At 38.9% G+C, this 25,608-nt stretch overlaps 1 long non-coding RNA gene across 1 annotated transcript; it reads right to left on the bottom strand.

Moving 5' to 3' along the window:
* Position 1: 1 nt before the first annotated feature.
* On the bottom strand, positions 2–25,364 carry LOC131982076 (uncharacterized). Its single transcript, XR_009395352.1, has 3 exons — positions 25,269–25,364; positions 3,910–4,001; positions 2–64 (listed from the first exon to the last, which is right to left on the bottom strand). It is a non-coding gene; the product is annotated as an uncharacterized LOC131982076 (long non-coding RNA).
* Between the last annotated feature and the right edge of the window lie 244 nt (positions 25,365–25,608).

Raw genomic sequence — 25,608 nt, 5'->3', positions numbered from 1 at the left:
TTACCAGGAACAAAGAGTGTAAAGGGCAGTGAGTCAAGTCAAGGACTTTCCAAAGGGGTTGATACTGAAAAAAAAGCACTAAATAAGAGATCAACCAGAGATGCAGAGTTTTCTGCCAGGTATAGAGGAGATCTGTCTCATGAGGTTTTGTTCTTGCACCCAATAAATTAAATAACCCCTTTCATTCAGAAAAGCTGCAGAACTTTGGGAGTCACCTCTCTGAACTGAGTGTCCTCTGTACACATGCAACCTGCAGATTTAATCAGGTAAGAAAGGCAGAGCGGAGAGGAGAGGAGAGGAGAGCATGTTGTCAGCAGAGAGGTGAGGAGCGCAGAGGTGATTATAGTCTCTTTCACGGCTTGTTGCTTCTCCCAAATTACATTTACAGGGGAATGGCATCTCTGTTGATTGGTACACGACGGAAAAAAATTACCCTCCATCTCACTTCCAGCCTGCATATTTTTCATTATCGTCAAATCCCAAGCTGACTTTCTTAAATCGAGAATAGAGATAAGGACTAGAGTTTGGATGACATTAGAATAATAATTCCTGCATCACCATAGTTAATTTATATCAACTTTAACCTGAAGCGTTAAACTTTTATGCCACGTTTTTAACTTTTCCAATTGCTTACCAAAAATCACTCTTCCTGTATGTTTCAGTATATATCCATGTATATACTATGACACATTAAAAAGCACTTATCATCGCTTTGAGTCAAGTAACTAGAAAGCACAGTTTCCGGGACTGAAGATACTGACAGATTTAATACTCAACCGATTGTGATCAGTTTGTACACTTTTCATATATGCCACCAGGTATATTCACCTAATACAAATAATCTACAGTACTTTATTGAGTATTGAACAGTGTGCTATTGTGGCCTCCGAAACTGTTAACCACCATAGCCTACCATACTGCTCTCTTCACTAACAAAACTTGGAATATCACATTCTGCGCTCCAATGGTTCAAGTCCAACCTAGCAGGGAGATCTTTTCAAGTTTCTTGGAAGGGAGAAGTGTCCAAACTACAAAACCTTTCCACTGGGGTGTCTCAAGGATCAGTGCTAGGCCCCTTTCTCTTCTCAGTTCACATCACCTCACTTTGCACAATCATCCGCAATCATGGCTTCTCATACCATTGTTACGCCGATGATACCCAGCTGTTCCATTCCTTCCCACCAAACGACCCCACAGTCTCAGCCCGTATCTCTGTCTGCCTTGCGGACATCTCCACATGGATGACAGAACATCACCTTCAGCTCAACCTCTCAGATTGAGACGGAGCTCCTCGTCATCCCACCCTGTCCCATCTTATATGAGCCAATCAATCTTCAGCTTGGATCCATGCAACTTGTGCCCACAAGCTCTGCACAAAACTTGGGTGTCATGATTGATGACCAACTGACCTTCATGGTTCATGTGGCCACAATTGCCATACGTGACCATATTTGGACAGTGGAGGAGCGAGAGGGATCTGATCACTGACTACACGCCTCTCTACACCTCAACCTGACTGAGAGAAGCCGCTGGTAATTCATGTTAGCATTAACTGGAGCATTAACTGGGATGTTCATTTTGGCTAGCAACAAACAAAAACAAAATGTACGTTACTAAGAAAAATGAACAGTTTCTTGGTGTGTCTATTAGTCCAACCAAACGCTGAACAAGACATTTTTACTGAACAAAACGTTCAAATAAATATTATGTTTATTTTAACACAAGTCATTAAGTGAAAATACAGTTTGAAAGGGTCAAAGTTATGAGACCAAAGCTCTAAACGTCCTTTTTTATATCTATACATTATATATAACTTTATTTACACAGTGCCGTGGATTCGCATTGTTCTGCTTCTCTCCTGATGACGGCTCGCCTTGTAAGCCACCTGTCAATCGAAGGTAGCCACGCCCGAAATCATACGATTCTTTATCTTCTATTTTCTTCTAAATGGGGCCATTATTAGAACTATTGACATCAAATTGTCTTGAAGAAGATTCTTGATTGAGACCATAGTGTTGTCCTAAAAAAAATTCTGAGGTAATAAATCAAGTGAAAAGTTTTCTCATTTTGCATTGAAATGAATGGACAGAAATGTTTGTGCAGCCACACTTAGTGCCCCCTGCTGGAATTTTCGGTAGAATGCAGCTTAAGGCACTTCTGGTTTGCCTCCCTGCTCAGACCCGGAGGTTGCCGCCTGTGGAATGAGGAATAGTTCATTTTTTCTTTACTCTTTGTTGTCACACTTTTTAAAGTGCATTCTGTATCACCGAGATTTTTCTCTTTCTTCTCCAAATCATATTTTCTGAGGTTACTAACCAGGTTAATATAACTGAGTGAGTGAGGCAGCAGGCTGGACAATACTCCACTGAGATGCTTCAATGGGAGCAAAGTGGGTTTTTAAAAAAATCATCTCATCTCATATATTTTCAACTTGTTATTTTCAACTTTGACAAAAGCTGCTTCATCCCATAAATGCCACGACTTTACACTGCCTCCACTCCTCTGTTTACTTTTCCACAGACAGATAGACAGACGGGGAGGGAGAACTCTGGAAAGAAAGCTCATGTATAAACCACTTGTCATCCAGAGGGATATTATTTCAAGTTGTCAAAACCCCAATGTTCTGTGAAGGGACATTTCTATATTTCACTGTGGTTTTGACAGAGAAAGCCAACAGGCATTTTATGTTTGCTGTCACAAACTGTTTTATCACCACTCCCGAGCATCAGCTCAACTTTCTGTCCTCCTCATAGCTAATTTATTTCTCAGATACAGCTGACAGATCTGGAATGTCCTTACTTCAGACAAAAATTAGATGTGTTTTAGTGCCATAATGATGAAAAAAATATGTAGGTTACACCAGTATGTTTAAATATATTTTACAAAACTAATAGATTGATAAAAGGATAGTTTTAGATGTGCAGGTGGTTTACCGAAACATTCAGTTATATTTAGAATTAAAAAACAGAAGTGCAAAATAACTGTAATTGGACCTTAGAGGTTCTCACATAACATTCATTCATTATCTCTAACTGCTTATCTGCGGGGGGCTGGAGCCTTTCCCAGCTGCCATTGGGCGGGAGGCGGGGTACACCCTGGACAGGTCTCCAGACTATCAAAGGGCTGACACATAGAGACAGAGAATCAAGCTCCAATTCACACCTATGGGCAATTTAGAGTCACCAATTAAATCTAAGTGCATGTTTTTGGACTGTGGGAGGAAGCCTGAGTACCTGCTGAGAATCCATGCTGACAACATGCAAACTCCACACAGAAGAGCCGGAGTCGAACCAGCGACCCTCTTGCTGTGAGGCACATAACAGCTATATGCTAATAATTGTTGGTGTCTGGTTGGAGCTGACTGCAGCACCAGATGGGTGGATTTGGTTTCACAGCATCAGCACAATTCACATGGTGTCAAACTGTGTCTGAGAAGCTGTCAGTCACAGAGGTGTGCGCTGAAGTGCCTGTAACAAACCTTGTGTTGTCCTAACTGGGTCACACTCACCATGCAAATAGTTTTAGTTTCATGTGCCAAGTTTTTTAATTGTTAATTGGCCCAGTAACCGACAATGGAAGTAAATTAAACTTTGTTTGTGCAGCTTACCATTTTTTCTATGGTAGTTTCAGTGGGTGCTTGTGTGTTATGGCAATGAGCATGAATTGTAACATTTAATATTTAATTAAATGTTGATGACGCTAGTTTGAACACATCACATTTATATGATCAAAATTTGTGTTTAACTGAGAAAATATGAATCCTGAAGCTGACACAGATCCCGACACGATCTTCCCGTGAGAAGACGTGATTTTGTTTTTGTTTTTCCAATAACTTCAGTCCACTTTTTTTTATTACATCTCAAAGGGATAGTGCTGATTTTCTGAAGTGAGGTTATATGAGATACTTACCCACAGTCAATGTATTCCGAGCAGTAGATGATGGTCAGTGTGTTCCCAGTTTGGAGAAACAGAAACACTCTAAAGGCAGGAACACGGAAGTCCTACAGTTGAGAAAAAGTAGTGTCAAATGAAACGGCTGTGGAAAGCAACAAAAATCAGTGCATATATATAGTTAATATAATGAACACATAAGTTTAGGGTGGGCCATTGTTTAGTCTGATAAAATATGTTCTGCGTCAGTCCCCGACTGCTGTCCGTTCCCTGCTCCTCGGGCTTCGTCCCACAGTCCAAACACATGCAGTTTAGGATTAATTGGTAACTCTGAATTGCCCGTAGGAGTGAATGGGAGCGTGAATAGTTCTCTGTCTTTATGTTTCAGCACTGTGATAGTCTAAAGACCTGCCCAGTCTGTAGACCTGAACCCAGCCTCTCGCCCAATGTCAGCTGGGATCGGCTTTTGCTATTTATTTTATTATATATTATTATTCTCTGTGAATATTAGTTGGTCTCTCACATTACCTCACAAATTATCTTTTTATCTTTTGCCTGCAGGGTCATGTTAACCAAACAATCGACAAAAATTTAATTAGAGCTTGTCATCAAATTGCTCATGGAATTAATAAAGTAGTAACAGCTGACATGATCGGCAACTGGGAGAGTCATTTATCCAGTGAAAGTGATGGAGAGCATGGCTAAACATGAGAAGCTGTTTTGCATGTTTTTTATACCACTCTTAGCTAATAAGAAAGAAGGCAACATCATTTTGATGACTTCAGAGTTCAGGGAATGCATGCACTTTGCAAACCTCAGAGAGAACTCTCTACTCAGATCCTTTTTTTACACTTACATTCTTCTGATTGACCCGCCCTACTTGCTGAGCAACAGTCGCTTAATTACTTCACCTTACATTATTGATTATTCCATGTGTACCTGTTGCTGAGCATCCCTCTAACCTCTGCACGTGCAAACAGAACTTCCATTGTGTCCATTATGCACAATATTAATTCTGAGCCATGATTGGATCTCACTTAAGTGGCCTGCAGGGAGCTGGAGGGGACGCTCTGTGCTGCAGCGGGCAGATGGCATGGAGGAGGCAGAGGGCAGCAACACACACTCACACACACTCTGTCACATGCATGATGACCCTTCTGAGCCCCCAGTATGACACCAAACACGGTGCTTCATCCTCTGACTGAAAATTAATGGATCAGTGGATTAGCTGGGGATCAAACACACTCGCTATCAGTGGACCACCAGAGGCTCCGGTCACATATCAGCCAAAGACTGACAGTCAGACGGGCAGTGTGAGATGACTTGGCTCTCTGTTGATGCCTGTGGGACAACATGAAGAGACCTCGACTTTATTCACTGCAGACACAAGATCAGCAGCCAGACTACATGTTGTGTCCACTCATTAAAGTGACACTTAACTCCTGCAAGTGTCCATGGAGAAGCCACTCATTTGGTTTTACTCTAAAATTGGAGTTACCGCCTTGCATTTATATGCCCTCAGCCAACTAGTCACGAGGCATTTTACATGCACTCACCAGCCACTTTATTATGTACACCTGTTCAACTGCTCATTGGTACAAATATCTGATCAGCCAATCAGCTCATCTCAATGCATTTAGGCATGTAGACGTGGTGAAGCATCAGAATGGTGAAGAAAGGTGATTTAAGTGACTCTGAACCTCCCATGGTTGTTGGTCTGAATATTTCACAATCTGCTGATCTACTGGGATTTTCATGCACAACAATTTCAGGAGATTACAGAGAATAGTCAGAAAAGATAAAATATCCAGTGAGCCTTGATGCCTTGTTGATGCCAGAGGTCAGAGGAGAATGGCCAGACTGGTTGGAGATGATAGAAAGGCAACAATAAGTCAAAAAAAACACTCGTTACAACCAAGGTCTGCAGAAGTCCGTCTCTGAGTACAAATTCTTGCTTGTTTTGGAAAGTCTCAGTGACTTTAATCTTTGACCTCCACAATCTTATCAGTTCCTCTTTGAGTCACAAGAGGAAACATGAAAAAAATATGCACAGAAGCATAAAAACAAAAAGTCCTACTTTCAAAAGATAATAATGTGATAATAAAGACTACCATCTTTGTTCTCCTGTAAGTAAAGCATCAAACCTCACTGGGTGTTTCACTGCTATTGTCTCCATTATGAGATGCTACATGAAGCAATCTTAAAATGTATTAGTTTAATTGCCTTGAACAAATTAAAACCAGGGTCTGGGTCAACTTGCACAGTAAATTCCATCTCTATAAGTTTTATTATTAAGACCATATGCTCCATAAATGATGCTGCATTTATGAAGAGACAAAGACAACACATGAATGGCAATAGAATGATGTAATTCACTTTCCTTATCAATACTTGATGTCTTAATTTAAGAGCAATCAGTCAATAAACCAAGTTCATAAAATGTATTTTAAATAATGTGCAAACGGAAAAACAATTAGCCAGCTGATTACGTGGTTTAAGAATCTGACTATAGAAAATAGGCCCAATATTAACTGTATTCTATTTTATTCTATTTATTGTATTGGTGTTGTGCTGCTGCTGTAATTGCCAATTTCCTGAGGGAACCTTCCCAAGGGATTCATACAGTTCCTATCTATCTATCTATCTATCTATCTATCTATCTATCTATCTATCTATCTATCTATCTATCTACTAATAAAAATAATTGCAAAATTGCTGTGATTAATACAATTTCAGTATCACAATTTAATGTATCAAGACATGTGCACCATTCATTCATGTTCCCGGTCAGATGTCAAACAAGGCAGCAGCAACTGCATACTTTTCATCTGATTTTAATACTTTGTGGCCCTCAATTTTATTCTCAGTGCAAAATGTTCCACCTGGGTGACTGAAAGTGATGCTGTCATATTGATTTATTTTACAGAATATTGCAAAATAAGTTCAGCCCATTGGCATCCAGCGCTGATGCCTGTTTGATGATCAAAGACTCCTCATAAATGTCCACTCTCTCTCTCTGCAATAAAAGAGATGCATAATGTGAAACGCAGGAGTCCATCTGCCCTCTGTGCAGAATAAGGCTGTTTTTCAGTTCATCCTTGTTCCTTCCAAGAGAAAAAGCTTTTTGTTATCAGGCTCCGAAAGACTCCAACATGGCCTCTGTGTTTTGTCGGATCAACCTTAATGTGATTATGGCTGCTAATGGAATCTGCAGCACAACATTTACTTTAATTATAGCTTCCACTTAATGCATCCGTTTCCATTTTACTTTCATCTTCCTTTGAATTTGTTAAAACTCACGGGATACAAAGACATTATTTTTCAGTTAAAGTTTCCTGCCGTAAATCTACCCACTTGCCGTTTGATAGATATTTCATTGTTATTAATAGAAGCTTTGGAAGTTGCTCCTGCTGGGTTCTTGCCATCTGTCTGCCTACTTTGATAGATTTTTTTTCCCGGCATTTAGTTCATCTCTGACTAACAAGACAGTCTATCTGAAGCTGATCTGTGAGCTGTTAGGAGTAAACTGCCTCATATAAAGACAGACAAAGCAAAGGGAAAGATGGACACAGAGGAAAAAAACTAAAGAAAGATTAAATTGCTTGTCTGCTCAGAGAGCTGACAAAGCGGCATGAATGTATCTTTCAGTTTGATGAGCATGTTTTTTTGCCACAGGCACTTAGACTTTATAATGAAGAGTTGTCTAACAATCCCCTGCTCTCAGCTCATTAGCTGCCAACTTCATTTGGATGGAATTGAAATTAAACAACTTAAAAGGTCTGCACACAAGTTGCATAAAACTATAATGCGCACTGACATTTTTGACCGGGCACTTCTTAAAGTGCTGAATGTCAAACACTCAACCACACTCAGCAAGAAATCATTATATATCAATCAGAATTAAAAGAGAAGAGGTAGTTTAAGCAACAATTCATCACAATATTGCATTAGTAATAATTGTGCTAAATTGTGTTGTTTTTACCAGCACTCTCAAAAAACAGATGGAGATTTCACAATACAATCCAGCATTAATGGGTCAAATAAAAAATATAATTTCATTAATTAGGTATGTCATTAACATGCCACATTATTACATTTTACACAATACACACCAAACCTTGCACCTTGTTATATTCATTTCAGGTATTCTGTCACATCCTATCATACTGTATTGATTCTTAGAGAATGATTGAAAAGGCAGAGTGAGATTTTAACAAAAAAATATAGAAATTATTGACTGAATCCCTCTCAAACATCACTTATACCACTGGTAGTGTGCAGTGATGCCGGTATCTACAAACCAGGCGGCAATCTTCGTGTCTGAGATGAAAATTCCAGCAGGGGGCGCTAAAAAAACCTGTCCATTAATTTCAGTGCAAAATGAGAAAACTTCTCACTTGATTTATTACCTCAGAATTCTTTTTTAGGACAACACTATAGTCTCAATCGCTAGTAGAAAATCTTCTTCAAGACAATTTGATGTTTATAGTTCAAATAATGAGGAAAATTTTGAAGAAAATTGAAGATAAAGAATCGTATGATTTGGGCCGTGGCTTCCTTTGATTGACAGGTTACTAACAAGGCGAGCCGTCATCAGGAGAGAAGCAGAGCAATGCGTATCCACGGCAACGTGTCAATAAAGTTATATATAATGTTATATAGATAGAAAAAGGACGGTTACCGATTTGGTCTCATAACTTTGACCCTTTCACTGTATTTTCACTTAATGACGGTAAAAATGTCTTGTTCAGCGTTTGGTTGGACTAACAGACACTCCAAAGAGTCCTCCACAGTCCAAATATGGTCTGCTCCGCGTATCAGAAACAAGATGGTGACTCAAGATGGCGACAAGTGTAACGCTGAACTTGATGCTTCCAACAGGCAGTCCACAAACCAATGGGTCACATCACGGTGACTACGTCCATTGTTTATATACAGTCTATGCTACAGACACCCCACCCTCTGCCTGTATTTCCTCTTTTCTTGTTATTTTGGTGTGTTTGAGATGTGTCAGTGGTTTGCCCTTTGTGCACTCAGTGTGTAGCACCATCTTAATGCACAGGATTTGAAAAGCAGCATCCAGGGGCCAGATCCTAAGCACCCATCCAACAGGAAGCTTAAGAAATGGCGAACACAGAGCCGACTTTGAATGTCGTGATTGTGGGTGATTTTACCTCTCATTACTGGGGAACAGGGCCATGGATTAGATTGCACACAATACAATGACATCTTATTTACATGAGAAAGACGAGCAAAATCCACCAAAAAATAATCACTGATGATGTCCGTCATTAAAATCACTCGATGTCTCCTGGTGATGTTAATGCACCTGCATGATATTGGATATTGCCTTGCTTGTGCCTCATTAATCCATTTTACCATAATAACAATAATGGTGCAGCTCTTGAATAGAGAAGAAAGCTATTATACCCACATGGTGGCGGGGAAAAGAGAAAGGAAAAGTTAATGGGAGAGGAGCCGTCTCATTACCACATCTGCACTTTAAATGAAGGCAGGAAGTAGATTACTGATGTCCAAACATTCACATGAGTGAAATAAAAACTACAAACAAGACAAAGACAAAGAAGTAAGTGAGGGGTGAGAGAGCCTAAGAAGCTTTAGAGCCAGGAGTGATGACAATGGATGAAGAAGAGAGGACCAGCACGTCATTTAGCAAGCAGATTATCATTTGGCAGATTGTTCACCAAGAAAAAAACACTCTGACAACTCTGCTCTTCTTATTAAGACATGATAATAACTTCTTAATTTAACTAATCGCTTTGACACATTAGCAGGTTAGGTTTTGTTATGAACCTTTGCACAAAGTCAGATAGAAAACTAGCAAACAATGTCAATGAAAAGATGAGCCAAAGAAAAAAAGGCCTGCCAAAAGGGTCTCTGGACAAGACAAAAGTGAATTGCATTTACTGTTGATGTGGACTGAGTTACCACCAGAGTACATAATAATAATTTTTTTTTTTTTTTTTTAAGATTATTTTTTTGGCATTTTGTTGCTTTTTATTTATAGTGATAGATAGAAAGGGGGTGATAGAGGGGAAGACATGCGGCAAAGGGAGCTCAGGTCGGATTCGAACCCGGCTCCGCCGCAGCACACGGCATACATGGTAAGCGCTCTACCGGTGTGAGCCACCGGGACGCCCCCCATAATAATAATTCATATAGCACCTTTTAAAACCAACAGCTTACAAAGTGTTTTGACAGAGAGCAATTAATCATATGGAGAATGAAGCCATATGGCCGAAAACAGTTCTCATATTAAAAAACAAAAATGACAATGAAATTAAAATGTAGGGTCACAAGTCACTCCTAGATAATGAGGGAAAGTATCCTGATAAAGTAATAAGAACAGAATAAGAAGGTAAATGAAAAATAGAATAGAAGAGATGGGAAGCATTACATCAAAGCAAGTCTATAAAAGTGGGTTTTAAGAAGTGATTTAAAAGAAGTTACTGACTCTACGTGACTTATCTCCCTGGGCAGCTCGTTCCAAAGTCGGGGCGCTCTTACGGCCAAAGATCAGTCTCCTTTAGATTCTAGTTTAGACTTTAAAACAGTCAGAAGGACGCCACCGAAGGATTTAAGGAAGCGGGTCAGCTCATAAGGACTTAATTATTCTGATAAATAGCTATGAGCCAGACCTAAAAGAGCTTTAAAAAGTGATCAGTAAAATCTTTAAATCAATCCTAAAATGAACAGGGAGCCAGTGCAAAGATGCTAAAATCGGGGTGATGTGATGTTGTCTGTTAAAACAGGTAAATACATTTAGTCTTAAATACCATTCTCTAAGTACAGCTCATGCTGTTAGTCCCATTAGCCACGAAACATCTAGCTTTGGGGCAGGCCAGTTAAAATTGTGGATCATGCAGTTGTTTTTTGGTCACAGACTTCATAGTCAACCATGAACAGCCTTCAAGAGCCACTACTACATCAACAGATACCGGTTGATATGAAGGACTTAAAGCACGTAGTGGAGAAGATGGGACAGACTACAACAGTTACACTCATCAGAGATTTCACTCAGAAACTCACTCACTTGCACAGAAAAAGTTTGATAACTTTGTGATTAACTATGCACAATCATGAAATAATCACAATTGAATATTTTTAATTGACACCCCCCCCCCCAAAAAAAAAAGTATATATACACACACATACACACACTTTTTTCATCTTTGACAAAGTGTAAATAATAAAATATAATTAAAATTATTATTATTATTATTATAAAATACTCTAGAATCCAACAAGTACAATGATCACAAGGCAGCCAGGAGTTTCCTTTTTCACAAACAGAACTTTGCACACACAAAGTTTTGCAAAATTTGTCAGCAACAGAAATCAACGGTCGGTTCGACAACTAGCCGTGTTTAAACTTACTATGTACTTATTTCAAAATTGCCCTCTTGAAAATTGTGGTTTGGGTTTCAAATAATGAATAGTTACAGAGAGCAGTGCCAAAGGAAAAGTGGTGAGAACAGACAAGTGAATCCATCAAGTCCTTCCATATTTTACTCCAAGCTGAGTGAAATACTGTTTTCTCTCTGTCAGGGTCTTCTGCTTTCTCAGCGCGGCAGGGAAACACATTTACCAGACATCCCACATTATGTAAAAAAAAATGAAAAATAGGTTTTACGAGCTGGAGCGGCGCAATTCCAAAATTCTGAGGAAATCACTTTTTTCTGGTAAAAGTTGTGAAAGCCCATCCCTCCCGAGCAGATTTTCACTTTGCTGCATGGCTTCAGGGTGATGCAAGTGATGTGCATTTTCTTTACTCCCCATCTGCACTCTGAATCAATGACAGCAGAAGCTCTCTACCATCAAAACACATTTAATACAACAAGCTGATTCTGCATGAGTAGAAAAAGGAAAACTATTAGATTTTATTGGAAGAGAAAGGCTGGACAGCCTCACTCTCTCTTCTCTGTTATCACCAGAGGCACGAGATTTTATGGTGCGTTTTGTTCGACCACTGTCACAAACGACTTGAACAGGTGCTGAGTGGACACCCTTCAGCCCGCAAAGATCACTTTCAATAATCTCTTAAGCAGAGCACAAAATTGCTTTTTTCCACTTGGGGCGTTAAACAGTCATCCATCTGGTGAAAATGGAGCATTCAAACTGTACAACACCCCTCCTCACACGATATCCCTAACATGTAGAATCCAGTCTGAGGAAGTTATTGTTGTTAATCACAAAACTGCTACCCAAAATGTAGCAAAGTAAGTTTTGAAAAGGTTTGCCCCTTTTTTTTAGAGTAATTTTAGAAACTTTCTGTAAAGCTCTTACTTGTGAAAACTGAACCTTTCATTAAGAATGTACAGAGGTGTAGTGCTATGCAACGTTTCAGCATTTTCGTCATCATTTTCAAATTTTAAAACCATTAAATTATTAAAACATTGAACATTTTATGAAACTATCATCTTGTCTGTATGCATATTCATTCATATGCATACTATTCCATCATACACACTAATCTTAATGATTGCATATTTTAAGAATTATTTTCAAAGGAGAATAAGGGTTCTTGTATGTTTTATTTAAGGCATCTTATTTTGACAGTCTTCTTGTTAATTCCATGGTCGACTAGGGGGGGAAAGTGGCCACCGGTAAAGTCTCAGGCCACACCCTCTCAAAAGTCCACTCACTCTGCGTGTTTCGACAACAAGTTAGCCCCCAGAGGGATTTATGAGACTCTGGAGGTGACGTATGGTTTTCGCCATCGCTAATTGTGCACAACGTCAGCAGCTGATGGCAGCATGGCTAATCATGCACAGAGTCTCCGCTCATCATAAACATAGTGATTGTGAATTAACGACATCGCTAACTGTGCAGAGAGTGCCCGGTGCTTGTTGTACACAAACAGAGATCGCTAACTGTACACCTCCTGTAGCAGCAGCACAGAGCCAACTGTAGCTAACTGCCGCTAACAGCTCATTAGCGGCTCGTTAAGAAGAGTAAGAAGGAGTCGATGGATTTGTCTCCAGTCGCTTTCTTGAAAAATAGTCGCTCAGGGGGTCTGAAAAGTCGCTAAATTTAGCAACAAAGTCGCTAAGTTGGGAACACTGCTTTGCCGGCTTTTACAAATGGCATGTGTTGTTGTCATGTAGAGTACTGCGTCACATCCCGCTTACCGATCTATCAAATCAGTAACCAGGCTGTTTTCAGCGGAGAAAAAAGACCCTGCTCTTCAACAGGGACTAAAAAAGTCCCAACAAAATCCGGACTGCTCGTATTCAAATTAGGGGTGTTTCAGCGAGTGAGACCCGCCTCATTCTGGGTATTGCCCGGTAGTGGAAACAGCCCTTAACACACTGTGCTCTTATTTTGAAAGCTGCATGCGTTTAGCGACAGGAGGTTATTCAAAACAGTAAGTCACAGTTTAGTGTGATAAAAACAACTTGAACTGTTGGCTAATGTTAGCTCGCGGCTACCCGACGGCATAATGCAGCAGTGTGTTCGGACCGTTTGGACCTCCGATGGTCCAGACAGGTTGATAGTATTTAGTTCAGCGCGTTCACATGCATATGGATCGATCATGAGGGGACGGGACTGATACAGACTGGTAGGCAGATTTCTCTATCTTGCTGAAATTGTTTTGAAGCAGAGAAGTGGGGAGGGCAGCTCGGCAAATTCAGTGCATGTGTAAGTGATTGAATGTGTCGGAGGAGGACGGAGAGGTGGGTCGGGGTTTTGACTGACTGACGGGTGACAGACAACCCAAAATAACTTTATATTATGAATTGTGTAAATATACTTTCAGTAGCTTGAAATGTGATGTCAGCGCAGCACATGAGACTATGAGCAAATCCACTAGAGTTGAACCGCGACTGGAACACATCGTCAGGTCGGTCTCATGCCACTGGACAGAGAATAAACGAGCAGTAACATCCCCCTTACTATCAGTGAGTCATTTGTCAAAAAAGTGCTGAGTGAGGAAATCAAGGCTCATTTGGCTCAGATAAATCACTACTGGATCAAAACTTGAGGCCATTAAAGAGTTTAGAGGAAGACGATCCACTCCACCAGCCACACAGTTGACAAAGAGATGCTACAAGGTTCATTTAACAGAATCAATGAAAGACAGTATTCCCAGTAAACTCCTGCAATGATTGCTTGTAAAAGACTGCTGTTTCATATGGATAGCCTTGGTTCCTCTGAGGCATTTGTTTGTATTTCAGACTCAATCAAACAGTTGAAATGTAGTGTTTGACAGTAAACATGCACATCAATACAAGGTCAATATTACAGCCAAATGGAGGAATAAAATCTAGTTATTTCACAAAGTGCTGCTTGGTGACTCAAAAGCCAAATATGAAACAAATTTATCAGAGTCATGTACCTTCTCCAAAAAGCAAGAGTTGGTTAAGATCAAGGATTTTTTGTTCTTCTCCTATACGCACAAAAACAGATAATAGCACATTGCGCAGTAGTTTGGAATCTGAAAAAAAATCGGAATGGTTTATTGTATAGTTATGGTTTTAGTTTTCATTTTCTCAAATTTACTACGTTCAGGTCTTTTTGTAGCTGTAATTCTATTATTTGAAGCTGTTATTTTATTTACATGAACTGTATTGCTAGTATTTATTACATGGGGTTAAAAGGAACTTCAAAAGTTAGTTTTTTAAAAGCTTATATTGTGTTTTACTACAGCAGAATACACAGTGTATTTGACCAGGCAGCCGACATATTCACAGCACAGAACATTTATTCAGTGCAGCTTCAGTTACAGAGGCTATTGAGGTGCACTCTTCCCTTCTCTTCTGTATTTCTCTACTTTACAAAATGCTGTATTCTTCTCTCATCTCCATCAACCTGGAAAACCTGGCTATTCAAGAAAATGGTCACCCTGCTGAAGTGCAGCAGCTCGCTGGCCCACAGTGGAAGACTGGGGGGGTTTGATAACATGAAGAAGGACAGGGAGTTAAAGGCATGCATCATGAGTCATGTATCTTGTAAGACATAGGTCAAAAACAACAAATATCAAATGCAAAACAAAGTTTGTTTATATGGAAAGTATCGCAATTGTGCATTTTACTTGTGTCTAATTTGTGCCAATTTAGTCTAATCTAAAATAGCCTCAAATATTACAATCAAATACCATGCTTTGTGCACAAGGGGAGAAAATCATTCCCCTAAAGGCAATAATTATGTGGAGAAGATGAGTTGTTTAGCAGTGAAATTGCACAGAGAAAAGCAAAGCTGTGAGAGTTGGAGGATGCGGTGGGGAAGGGGAGGGGAGTAGGGGTGGGCGATATGGCCCTAAAAGATGATCACGATTATTTTTGGGATAACGATATTCTTGACGATATTAAAAAACACTGAAAAATGTATAGAAAATTATTTTTTAGTCTGTATAAATAAAAAAAAATCGTACAACAAAATAAAAATCAATCATACATCTAAATGTAGTGTAAATTGCATATCTCAACAGTTGCCAAATATAAAAAAATTACTAATTATTGAGTATTAGCAAATAATAGAAAAATAACCATCTAGAGGCCCCCCTGGGAGAAAATGTTGTTCATTTTATAGTACAATGTGATCAATCTCGTCCACTTTGAGAGCTAAATGTAAGCAAACACCTCACGTAACATTTTTTACAGTCAACAGGGCTTTCCACTGGGACATGGAGTAGCCAGTGTTGAAAAATAGCTGGCTAGGGGGATCTGGGGGCAGGCCCCCCTGGAGAATTTTTTTTTCATAAAAGCCCAAATTTGGTGCCTCTCACACATTCTAATGCCACTATTCCATCACATACACTGATCTTAATCATTGCCTATTTTAATTATTTATTGTAAAGGAGAATAAGGGTTCTTCTATGTTTTATCTAAGGCATCTTATTGTGACAGTCTTCTTGTAAGTTCTGTGGTGGATTCTATCCTCTTATTTTGAAAGCTGCATTTGTTTAGCGACAGGAAGTAATTGTAGCTTTATGTTATTAAAACAACTTTAATTGTTAGCTGATGTTAGCTCGCGACAATGAACGGCATAATGCAACAGTGTGTTTGGACTTCTGACAGGCCCTGGGCAGCTCGATATATTCAGTGTGTGTGTGTGTGTGTGTGTGAATGCGCACAGGGGAGTCAAATTGACTTTGAAAAACTTTTATTTATTCATAATTTTGTTCAGTTTCATTTATAAACCATAATCAGCAGCCTTTTGCCTTTTTAACCAAGACCAAATTATTAATTGTTGTAGTCTTATATATAGATTTTGCAATATGCAGTCATGTTGTTGAGGAAAAAACTATTGTTTGTGTCAACAACACATAATTTGCATTTCACATTTTGTGCTTCTTTCAGTGGTTTTGTGAGACTGTGCAGGAATTAAACATTAATGTTGCTGTTCAGGTCCACGCAGCAGCAAAGATTAGACTATTTATCTACTACAACTCTGCAGCACTTGTGTAAGATTAGGCAATTTATATTCAGTTCCCCTGTAGCATTTCAGTAAGTTGAGAAGGAAGCCAGTTAAAAGATGATATATGTCGGCAATATTCTGTGTGCATGATGCAGTGGTGGGGTTTTAGGGTTGCAATCACATAAGTGTGTATAAATCAAGTGAAACTTTATCATCATTACATATTCTGGAGATAAATCCAGATGCATAAAGCAGAAAATCTTGTTTTATTTCTCAAATATTACATTTTCTTCATCTGCTACAGCTCCACAAACACCAGTCTGCACACTAATGCACACAACAAAAACAAAAGTAGTAGAAGTTACACCAAGTACAAAGCAGAAAAGAGGTGCACTCTTTTTTCAGTATAAAGTCACTCAATAACATCCTAACTCTCTTCAAAAAAAAAATGAAAAGAACACACTGTACACACACTACCATCACACACAAAAGTCAAGCACATTTCTCTGCACGGAGGGAGGCAGAGAGTCTTCTCTCGTCAAAAGTAATGACAAGGCGGATGAATGTCAGGATGAAAACAATGACAGCTGCACTCTGCAATTACCTGGAACATCAACAAGAACCCATTTACCAAGATGTCCTGCTGGGACGTCCCATTATTCCTCCTGTCGAAACATATGCCACTGGGACTCCCGATTATTCCCTCTGCCATCAGGGGAACCCACACACTCTGCGGTCCAAGACAAAGGCAGCAGATTACCCACGCCCTGTCAGCAGAGCTCCTGTGATATCATCTGAAACAGACTGCTGAAAAGAAAGCTTTGGCCCCTTTTTACACAGACACTCCACAACACTGTCACGAAGAAGATTCACCATTACACTAGCTGTGCTTTTTCACACTGAAGAAATCATCGACGGCATAGTGACGCCCTAGTTTGGGATTCTGGAAAGCACAGGAGCATTCTGACAGAACAAGTGTTGCATTCTTATGCATGAAGACCTGCCAAGTATCCTTTACACAGACATCCACTCAGCTCTGTTACCTCCTCAACAACTCTGCCCCCCATTTCCTGTTCCAACCTCTGACACAGAACAGCGAGGTGGAATAACGGTGCAACATGGTAAATGGTAAATGGACTGCACTTATGTAGCGTTTGTGGGTGTAAAGTGACTGTCATGTCTTCAACTCAACAAGATCTCCAACCTTAAGAATAGTGAGTTTGTCAATACCACCCATAACAACACATTTGAGCGCTCTAAAAATAGCGCACGTTATACATTATGCATACACGTATGGTTTGCGCTTGTGAAAAAGGCTGCAGTTTCTGTTAATTTAGGCTACAAAACCATTGACCTAGGTTAAAGGGAGAAAAACTTCCTGGTTAGGCGTTATGAAAGACATTTAAACAGTAAATAAATGTACGTAAATGCAGGAAGTTAAGTCGTTAAAAGAGCCACGGAACTTAGTGAGATAAATACTTTTGCTTTCATGGAACAAAGATGTTATTCTATGAATAATACTTTTGAGTAGCATTAAATATCAATGCATCATGATGCTACTGAAATAATCTGAAATCATGCCTCACCTCAATAAATCCTAAAGCCTTCAAGTTTATTTTGATTTAAGCATGCCTGTATGATTATGCTTTAGGTTCTAAAGTATAGCGGAGTAATGGGGCCGACCCGACCCAGTGCAGACACTGAGGAGAAAAGCAGCTGCTACTGATAACCTGCTCACTACACAGCCAGCTCAGACGAGTAGAAACACCTATAGGGACAGAGAAGTGACAGCAGCATATTAGCAGCAAGCAGCAGCAGTTTCAGTCCTCCACAGGTGTCTACACAAGGATGCATTTAGGCACAGTACTGCAGGCTAGGCAGCCCAATACACAGTTTGTCAAATGAAAAACACGGCTGACACGTCTCCTGTGTGAGACATCTCACTGGGAAAAGCAGCTCAAACTGCTTCTCATGTGCCAGAATCACACCACATCAACAGACATAAGCCGCCAGGAACAAAAATGTAATAAAAGTAACAAGTTGAACTCCTGATCTCAAACATCTGTCTCTTGCCCCTCCATCACAGGCTCAACGTTTTGATGACAGAGTGCTAATTAAGGGAGCCAGCACATGATTGAGGGCTGCACAATTGTTCACAGAAATCACTAACTTCTCCTAACTTCTACAAGTAGTCATTTCTAACCTGACAGACACTGCTTGACGCTAGGGGGACAGAGTCTGATGGAGCTGAGTACTGTATTAAATATAAACTATTTAGAGAGAATGTCTTGAAATGCACTGCAGGAGTTGAAATATATGGATGCAATCCATGTCAAGTTCAAGGGCTGCAGAAAATGTTTCTCCAGCCATTGTTCAGGGTTTACATCAAGTCGACATGTCTCATGGCAAAAATAATCACCTTATCTTATAGAGGTGTGGGGGGGGGGTCAATATAGCACAGTATGGCAATATTTGGCATGGCACTATTACATCGATTCATGGCAGCCAACTATCAATATTTAGCGTTCTGACGGCCAGCAGCCCATCAGTATTTTCAGGGGGTTTTTTTGTTTTTTTTCGGAGGCTGTAGCGGGCTCACTTTTTAGGAATATACTGAATATACTGGAGATACTGATATCATATGAAACTAGAAGATCTAAGGAATCTATAGGTACCATGTCTGGAAGTTGTTGAAATAACGCTGCAGAGTTAGGCTTTTTTGACATTTCATTAAAAAAAAATCAGAGCAGTGAAGAATAACGTTGGGGAAAGTTTTAGAAAATGCTGCAGTTGTCGTCCATACATGTTTGATATCAGTTCAGTTTAGTTTGACTGACTACTTTGTTGGTCAGTCTGTGGGTTTGACTCTCATTGTGGAGAAATAAAAAGACAAAAAGTGCAAAGACAAAGAGCAGTTAAACAGTTAAATCACAATATATAGTATCAGAATACTCACTATATTGCAAAAAGCTTAAAACGCAATAATATCGTATAGGGTATAAAGTCGTATCGTGAGGCCTCTGGTGATTTCACCTCTTATATCTTACATACTGATAATGTGTAAAGACATTATTACTGTGAAGTCAGATCCTGGTCTGGTTCTAGACCTCTAAGTCATCATCCACATCTCAGATTGGTTCAGTGATTCAAATAGTTCTGGTGTGACGCCGCTGACGGCTGGTTATTAATGGGGATGTCAGCCTCCTACATGCCTAATGTTCATTTCAATCTGAATGTGAAGCAAATCTGATCCAGGCATTCATTCAAATTCAAACCCACACCCAAGTTTTATTCTCTAAATAACTCTCGAACAGGATCTGTCAGAATGTCTTTAATCACCCACTCACATCCCATACAAAGGCCAGACTGACATGTGATATGAAGTGTGTCTGATCTCATCTAATGGTCCTCTGACCAGCATGGAGCCATCAGTGTCACTAGAGCAAACAGTGAGTCATGCATCTTGACTATAGTCTGTGTTTGTAGTTCAACACTGTGTATACAGTTTATATATATATCTGCCTTTGACCTTTTTATATCAGTGACGGCTCTCGCATCATGAGCCGACATCCTGTATGAAACTGTGTGTTTAATCAATGCCCTGCACGTCACACCTGCACCGACTTCTCAGTGTGGGCAGAGATGTGAAGAGATGAAAACTTAAATCTAGTTCCTGTTTCCAACTTTTCTTGATCCACACACACACAGTGACACACAAAGTTCCACACTCTCAGTGAAACTCACTGAAATAAGCTGTTTTCTTAATTAAAAAAATGAATGCCAGATTGAGAAATCATTAACCTCTGGGGGGAAAATAGTGCAGTTATAGGCATTTTCAAAATACTGATTTTTAGATGCATAAATATTGAATATTTCAATACTTATTTTTCCCAGTTTCAATACACGTCTCACTCACTCCAGGTGAATATTAAGATTTGGATGTCTGCATCCTGACAGACCACAATGGAGTAGAAATTTTGGACTCAGAAGGAACCAGAGGTGCGTCATTTAAGCAACGTTATTTACCTTGTCAGTTTTCTTGAAGATTTACTTTGACAGTGGGAAGAACATTAATGTTGCTTCACAATTAGGTATCAAATACAGTCATGGATAAAATAGGTTTTATAGGCATTTTTTCCAGGTGTTTTAGGCCTAAATGGGTTAATGTTAGAGCTGATATCTAGCCATTTTCCATGGTTTTCTTGATAATAACCAAAATCATTATCTACTACAGACTGTACACAGTCAATCGTCTGGACCATGGGACTTTTGGCACTCAAATTGGTGTGTTGTTGCTCACCATGGATACCGAGCAACTATACATTGCGCATGTGCAAAGTGAGCAATAGCGTGAAAATGTAAATTAGATTTACCCTTTGATTTTGGTTTCCTTGTTTATTATATTTTCCATTTTTAGCTGAAAATAAACACCAGTTTTCAATGGTTTGTGCATGCAGAAAAACAAAGTTTTGACTTGTTTTTTTTCCGTTTTGCCACATAAATGGAATAATTAAATGATCAGATAATACAAACCATGCATTTTACTCCTCTGTTCGTTTCATTTGTGCAGGTAAGAATAATGCCACAGACAAATAACATGTTTGTTTCAAATAAGCCGAGACAACATGCACATCTAGCCGGTTATCAGTCTCCCAGGAGGGATTCTAGAAAGCAAAAGCACTTGTCTATAACAGCAGAAAAAAGAAAAGGTCCAATGGCCAACCTCTGACTCATTTTTAAAAACAGCTTTTTTCTGTTGCCGTTTTTGCAGATTCTGTGCTTCTTAATGCAGGAGGCTGCCTGCTTACAATTTATAGTTGACATTCTTCAGCTGAATTATGCCTTTTCAACAGAACGTGGCTGTTCGGGTCACATCTTTCTTCACAGTAAGGGACGCTTAGATAAATAAGTGCTGAAGGATCACAAAGGATACTAGCCTGACATTTAGAGTGTAAACGGTTGACACTTCCAAATGGAGTTCAGTGTTTGAGTTTTTCTTTCAAAGAAACAAATCTGCCAAAACCGAAATAGACAACATGGACGAGTGATGATGACACACTTCATCTTCCCAGCTTGTAACAGTGATTACATACTTCTTTGGAAGTGCTTACTTTCAGTTTGTTCTGTGCTGACAAAAGTTGCAAAAGGCTCCTACACTGAAAAAAATTGGAGTGACATTTACTTTAAAAAAAAAAGCTAGGCGAGTTTTTCCACACAGAAAGTGTTTGTAATCTTTACTCAGGCTGTTTCTAAGTAATATTTATTTAATAGAACCACTTTTTTTATTTATGAAAATACACAAGTAAATTGCAAATTCACTGATGTCCCTCAATTACATTTTACTTGGAAATATCAACTAATTAAGCCAATGAACTGGTTTAGTGAATATTACTTGGAACGAATGATTCAATTTACATACAAAACTGAGGACACATAGTAACAAACAATCACTAAGTAATGCACTACATGAAAAACTGCTATTTCAAAATAAAAGCACTGAATTCGTATTTCTTTGTAGAATTTATATAGATGACTGGAATAATAATTACAGGGCCAAAAAATCTTTTTTTTCCCAGTGTATTCTACTCGCCCAGCATTTTGTAGAAATTATCTTCCATAAGACAAACATGTATCTAATGCATTATCCTAAAGAGCAGTGCAGAAAACACCCAAAAGTTATTCATATACTGACATCTGATGGCCATAATTTCCTGCACTGATGATTCTTCACAACCACACACGATAGAAGAAGATTAGGTCTAATATGCTCAACTAAAGACATGGAGACAGGACGCACAATTTGTTTAGACTCCCGCTGCTGCCAAACCCTCTAATCTGGCACAATGTCAGGTAAACCCAAACTGCTCACAATAAACAAGCTACTTAAAGAGTCCATGTTAATTGTGTTTACAAGCCTTGGGTTGTTTGCGATTAACCAATTTGAACCATAACAAATCAGAATCATGCAACAAAATAAACTTTTCCACTGTGGTTTGAGAGCGACTGCATGCCGAGTCTCAAAATAATCTATGACGAGAACAACGAGACCCAGAGAGATAAAAAAAAATACATTTTGCTGGTTTTAATCCTGCGGCCTTGTGATAATTGTTCTTTTATCTCTTGTCATGTGCCAAATATGTGTCAATAAACCAGTATCAGTGTGTTTACATCCTTGGCTTTTTCTCTTCCTGTGAAAAAAAAAAAAAGTTTGATGGCTCATCCTGCACTCAGGGGTGTTTACAGAAATTCATCCAATTAAATAATAACCTTGGGCGACAAGCGAGCCGCACTGTTCATATGAAACGGGAAAAAATCAATATCAACTTATCGTGTGATATATGGATATGACCTGGATAGTTGTGGCTTTGATATCTCCTGTGGTGTTTCCTGCAGGTTTGTTTACTTAATAATGTCACCAACATTTAAGCCAACATGATGTTTGATAAACAGCAGGTTTTACTGACTATTATAAGAGCTGGGCACAGCACATTAGCCCAATGAACAGAAATAAAACATAATTTATGCTCTGTTCTTTAATTTATTGCGGATATTTTAATATTGTTTTTTTTAACATTCTTGATACTTAAAAGTTCATTGATCTTTGAAAGGGTATACTTGCATCATAATACCATTATCTTATCACTATATCAGTTGCATAAAATGATCTTAAAATGACAATAATATAATTGATCGCAATAATTTCTGGGATGAAATATCAGCTAACAGGAATAGTTGTGACAAACCAAAGCAATTGATTTTAATCCCTTCTGTAACTGTACACCGCTCACCATTAAACTGTTCCACTGGGAAATATGTCACCGTTCAGAAGCTAAAGACTTCCGTTTCACAGGGGCTTCAGATGTCTGATGTGGACCGATTCATACTTCTCTTCTTGTTCGTCATCAGATTTAATTTAGCAGAGATGACTGTGATCTCAGTGTGACATCCACCGCTCAGCACGTCGTTCTCTCCGTTTGCATTCATCTTCCCTCTCTGATTCTTCTCTCTGCTGCCTTCTGTTTCTGGCCTTTAACTTCTCTCAAATGTATTCCTCCCCTCTGTGTCGTCCCTTTCCTCGTCTCTCTCTGAGACTATTTCTGTCTTTGGTAAAAATATAATGGTGACGAGGATTCTCTACTGTATACACGGCACAGCGTGCCCACATCACCATCTCCATGATACACTACAGCAATTAGATACTGAGTCAATGCTGCTCAGAAAAATATGAATTTGTGAATTTAACAATAAATTTGAATTTGAATGAATGAATTTAAGTATATGTGACTAAAAAAAAAGGTAAAAAGAAGACAAATAAGGCCTGAAAAACAGAAAATAGAAATAAATAAAATCAAATATCCGGAGACCACTGAATCTCCAGTTAACTCCCAGTCTACTTGGGCCAATAAAAAACTTCCACTCCTGGTTGATGTGAAAAACTTAATTGCAAAAACAGTCCAAAGCACAAATACCTGTTCCTTTTCAAGCAGCTGGTCCAAAACTCAACATTTAATGTCAAAAAACAGAAAACTTCTCTGCCTCTACTGATGAACTGGCTGTTCCTCCTCATACTGCCAGTGAAACAGGAAATCAACCAGATTCTCCTGGTGTGCTTAGTGTTAGTCAATCAGGATGACTTTTGTTTTATGAACTTTTAAATGTGTGTTGCTTTGGATAAAAGCGTCTGCTAAAAAAACATTGTAGAATTGTAAAATATGAATACCACTGGTTCAAATTAAATGCAAGGACTTAAAAATAGATCTGTTCTGTACACATACAATCATGCAGGGGTAAAACTAGAGAAAAGTCCAGATGATAGTTACATATAACATAGTAACAAATCACTAAACAAATCAATAAAGAAAAAATTGAGATCTGTATATGTAAAATGTATCTATATATGAATAAAGAAGTTGGAGATTTGATCAATAGTTTTTTTACACTTTGGCTGATGGAAAATGACATCACAGTGATTTATTACACTTGCTGATGCTGATCCATGAAACACAGACACACGAAATGAGTTCATCATGCGCACGGACAAAAATAAAAAAGCTAAGTACCGTACACATAGCTGCTCACACAGTACTTCCACACTCTCACATGAAAATCTATTGCCACAATCACTATTTAGGATAATTACTGAACCTGAACCAACAAACATTAAAAATAGATCAGACTCGTGTGTTTAGAAAAGCTGGAAATTCAGTTTCTACTGAGACTGAGATGTCTGGAAAATCATTTCTCTCCTCTCAAAAACAAATTTGAAGTATGATGAAGTGCAGCGGCCACACAGACTTCAAGACACAAATTCCTTCAAGCATTTAATGCATAAGTCAAACTAAAAACACTTCAAAGGTCATAAACCACAATCCTGTGAATAAGTGCTAAAGGTCTGCCAGGTACTGCAGATGTTCTCCAAATAACTCACTTTACAGTTTTAGTAAATCTATTTCCAGCTATATAAAAAGTTAAGAGTAGAACCTCGTAATAGTAACACTACAGATATTAATGTGCACTCTTTGTGTTAAAACAGGAGCTTGTTTTCCTACTGCTCTGTGTGAGGAGCAGAGTGTGGAGTTATCTTAATGAACAATATAGTATGTGTGCACATCATAAGTTTCTGTTTCTTAACGAGATTCCTGAGGTATCACTGCTGGACTCTTGTAATGTGTCATGTGTAAAACTGTTAAAATGTATTTTCCTCTGACTGTTAAACCACTAAAAAGCATGGTGTCTCTTTAGAGGATAGTGAAGAGGGTTTAATGATTCAGGAGTTGGTGTATTTTCTTATCATAGGCCCTTATGTCTGAACAGCTGGCTGCACCCAGAGCGAATCGATCCCTGCAGACGCTCACCTGCCACTGATGATTTACTGTCAACTTTAAGTTCCACTTCATGGTTTAATTGATTGTATAAATGCTAATCTGGTGCTTACACTGCTGTTTTGAAGTTCAGGGACTGCTCTGTAATTGCAGAATTAAACAGCGAGAACATACCTGACACCTCTGCAGTCCTCCCATGGAACAATCGTGCTGCATTTCTCTTTGACTGGAAATCATCTCACATAATCCATTCATTTTCATCAATATCTGCAGAGGGAATGATTTGGGGTTTTTTTCAGCCAAATGGGACATATGCCATCACAGAAATATTTATTATATTCAACCACGCCTTGCATGTGACATTACTGTCCATGCACTCTGAGATGTTGGGATTACATGGCTTACTTACTTGACTTGCAATTTTACTTTAATTCTTACATGACTTGGACTTTAACCTTTTACTTACTTATGTATATCCTCTGAAAGCCCCATTATTTAAAGTCATGTTAGAATA

Source organism: Centropristis striata, chromosome 12, assembly GCF_030273125.1.
Source record: "Centropristis striata isolate RG_2023a ecotype Rhode Island chromosome 12, C.striata_1.0, whole genome shotgun sequence".
Classification (NCBI taxonomy): domain Eukaryota; kingdom Metazoa; phylum Chordata; class Actinopteri; order Perciformes; family Serranidae; genus Centropristis; species Centropristis striata.
This window is presented reverse-complemented; position numbering and strand designations above follow the sequence as displayed.